Source organism: Crocodylus porosus, unplaced genomic scaffold (assembly GCF_001723895.1).
Source record: "Crocodylus porosus isolate Cpor-Errol unplaced genomic scaffold, CroPor_comp1, whole genome shotgun sequence".
Taxonomy (NCBI): domain Eukaryota; kingdom Metazoa; phylum Chordata; order Crocodylia; family Crocodylidae; genus Crocodylus; species Crocodylus porosus.
Window position 1 is genome coordinate 6,820,397 of NW_017728921.1, and position 3,987 is coordinate 6,824,383.

Here is a 3,987-nt window from a genome sequence, read left to right on the forward strand (position 1 = left end):
CATCTGAAGTAGTGCCGGCTTAAATAAAGGGACCGAAGAGGTCATTTAGCTTTAAACAGGTGGGACTTCTACATGTGGACAGGGCCTAAGGGGTGAGGTGGCAGCGTTCGTATGCAACAGCCAACAAAGAAGCTTAAATTCTCTGAGTTCTCGTGTAATAAAATACCCTCAGTACATGACACTTCATGGATTAATGAGCAAAGCATTACAAAGCATGAGGAGAGATTCTTGTACAGGATTAGTTTTTATAATGTAAATGCAGAGCAAGGTTTTGAACACCGAGAATCATGAGACCTATTTCATGCTTCACTTTAGGGGCTTTGTTCCTGTTTCCTGAATTCTTCTATTGCCACTGCGTGTGTGCATGTTGTGTGCATGCATGCGTGTCGTCCTGACCACACAGACTCTCGTACGTGAACTTGTAACACATCTGGGGGCAGAGCAGGCTATTACCAAGCTGTGGAATTGTTGGACGGTAGCGGAGGGAGAGAGCAGTGTGTCAGATAGCTATCCTCCCTCTTCCGTAAATGTGTTAGTGGAAGGCATTATTGAACTCCGCTGGTGCGAATTGGATTACAAAGGCTGTTGAGGCAAGGGGGAAAAAGAGAGTTGATATCTGTGGTACATGTGGTTCTCCTGGCAGGGAGAGTGTGCAGAGGGATTTTTTAATTTTACACAGTAACAAGCCAAAAAAAAAAAAAAAGGAAGTGCCAGCGTTTGTCCATTGAGAATAATCTATATGCATGACCTATGTGAAATGGCCTTTTCTTGTAATCTTATTCAGTCTTCAGGTTCATTTCAGCAGTATCCTGGTAAGTCCTGCAAACCCAATGGTCACTGGTTGTAGCTCTGGCAAAGTTTTGGGTGCAAATCTAGCCAGTGCAAGGGTAAGAGATTTGACCAAGGCTGGGCAGTGAGCCAGTGGCATAGCTTGGATTATGACTGTCATGTCGTTCATGTGTTCGAATCACCACGGCCTCCTGCCGCGGTAGCATGGTTCCTAGCTACAGCTTGACATAACGTGTTAACTTAGCCGGTGAAGCTGAATTATGCCACGCTTCCGAACGAAAATATTGTGGAAAGGGGATTTTTTTACCCAGCCGTCTGAGGAGCTGTCACAACAAGGTCCCCGTTGCTGGTAGCAGCTGCAAAGACTGAATGAAGTCTAAGGAACCTGTGCTGCTGTCATAAACACTTATGTGCTGACTTCCCTGATCACCTGAACTGCTGCACTATTAGGCAGGGAGGAGACGAGACAGTGAGAGAGATTAGCTATGTAAACATCCTACCCTTTTTATTGCCAGTGGCTTTGGAGTGACAGATTTATCTAGAGGAAGAAGGGCAAAGAGGCCTCCCTCAAAGCTTGCAGCAAGAAGATGAGCTGTAGAGATTGCCAGGTACCGTGTGAAATCCATATTGACACGAGCACATTCTCGCTCGCACAACGAAACCTGTAATTAGATTGAAAAGAAGGCCGGCAGTTCTCGTGTCATAAAAATACTAAGCTGTCTGCTAATGTAGCTCCAGTGATATTCCTGGGAGGGGCGACTTTTCTTCTGTAATAATTCATTATTGGGATTTCTCTGAAATTAAGACAGTGCTGTAAGTAGGGAGGGGAGGAAAGATGATGTAGTTAGGGTACTGCATTAGGACGACAGGCGTCTACTGGCTCTGTTATTAAATGCCCCGTGTCATCACGGGCAAATCACTTAATCTCTTCATGCCTCAATTCCCAATGGGGACAATACTTCCTTTCTCCCATCCTTTGTCCAGTCTGTTCTTGGCTGCAAGCTGTTTGAGCTTAGGGGCCATCGCTTGCTATTTGCTCATCTGCACTTTGCACAGCAAACCCCAAACCCAGATAGTCTGAGGTTGCTACCATCATCCAGAACATATCGGGGGTTTTACTTTTCGGAAGAAGGCCTGAGAATTTTTCTGCCTTAATTTAAGAGCATTTGCTTGCTCTGAAGCCCCAGTTCCTGCCAAGCTGTGTGTGAAGTAATTACTTTCGTGTACAAATTCAAGGAAAGAACTTTTTCAAACTTCTGCCGTGCCGGTTCTGTTAGGTTTCATTGGTGCCTGATTGACCCTGGAGATTGAAACTCCGAAAGGTCACTGCCTCTCTCTTACCATGATATTTAATTTCCCTTACTTCAACTGGTTGGGGCTGGGGGAGAGGGGAAGTATGTGGAAAGGGTTTACTTAAATCTATGTATGGCTTGAGTGTGAGCACAATAACTCCATTTTCAAATGGTTTTAATCACAGTGAGAGCACCGGTTTTCTTTATTGCTCTGATTTTCTGCCTGCCTGGCTGCTGGAGTGGTAGTGTGGTTTTGTATTGAAATGATAGATCAGCCTGTCAGGATTTTGTGAACTCTTTCATCAGGCTGGCAATGTTGTTTTTCATTTTTTCCGATCATAAGCATGGCTTAATAGAGACCTTGTGTTATCTATTAATGACCGAGTTAAAAATTTGACAGGCTGAGCTGCATCTCAAGTAACTAATTCTCAAATTTAGGGTCATCGCCAAATGATGCTAAATGCACATTAATAGCAGAGGGAAGACGACTCCGGGTTGACCTCATTTGGCTCTAGATGGCATAGCACAAATTTCAGGTCACAAGAGAGATGATTTTGCAGGAAATCATTGCCAGAGTCCTCTGTTTTACCGCCTGTAAACTCTATAACATTTTTTTACATCTTAAATATTCTTACAGTGAGATTTTTTTTTTCCAGGGGCCTAATTATAAACTTCATTATAATTGTTCATTAGTTTTATTTTGTTCAATTAGTTAAACAAGTTGCCAAACGAAATACAAGGCTGGCAATTAGCTTGATATAATTGTAATGAGCCACTCAAATTGGGTTACCAAATATGTTCTTTTATAGCACTTTTTTTTTGTCAATCAGTGAACAATAACATCAATGTTCAGCATGTCTCCTGATCTCTGTAAGTAGTGGCAATTTCTCTCTCCCATTTAGTAACGTAGAAAGAATGAAAGAAAGGAGGTTTTCTTATCTCCAGCACTAGAATAAGATTTTCTTTTTCTCTCATTTTTTCTACCAGCTGTTTATCTGCAGAAAGGCTTTTTGATGGATTTCCACTGAAATATTATGCAAGGGACCCTATAAATATTCAACACTGCAAAAGTTATAATAAATCTATCTTGTTCTGTGCTGTGGCAAACCATGCCAGGCCCCTTTAAGGTCCTAGAGGACCTTGACAGTTCCTGTTTAAGAATGGACAGTCCAGGAGTGTAGATACTTGGTGTGCAGCGAGGACTGTGAAACAGAGGGGGCACTCCCCCGCCCCCCCCCCAAATAACTCAAGTCTCAGGCCTGTAGTTCAGGCTTCAGGCTGTGAGGTGTCTCCCAAGATGGCATGCCCCTCTGAACTCGGCAAGCTCCCCATCTCCCAACTCTTTGGCTGGTCTGCTTGGATTATAAGTACATCGGGGCAGAAATGATGTCTCATCTGTAGGTATGTGCAGTGTGGGCTCTGGTCGTGGGGCATCCAGCGGTTACAATGACCGGATCTGTTATGGGTGTGTTTACATTTTCTCTGGTCCTCTAATAATCCACTGTGGGAGAAAAGGTACAAGGCTTGATAATTCACTGCGGGAGAGAAGGTACACGGCTTGATATAAATCCTACGCCGGCAATCCCGTTGCTCCAGAGCTAATGCAATGGTACGAATTGACTGAGAACACACCATGAGTTACTGAGTTCAGGAAGTCAGGAGATCACGGGGTATTTACAAGTTAAGTTTCAAGCTCTGATCCCATTTTGCTTGGGCACAGCAAGCGATGCCACAGCTCCTTTCTACTACAGCATTAGAAATTCATGGATGAAAATCTGGAGGCAGCTTCCTGTGACGCCCATGGTGCAATGCGCACGTGTGCACACATGCACGTGATGCATAAAGCGGTTCGTGTCTCTGGAGGCCACAAAAATCACAGACACACACTCATTAGATGGCACAAAAG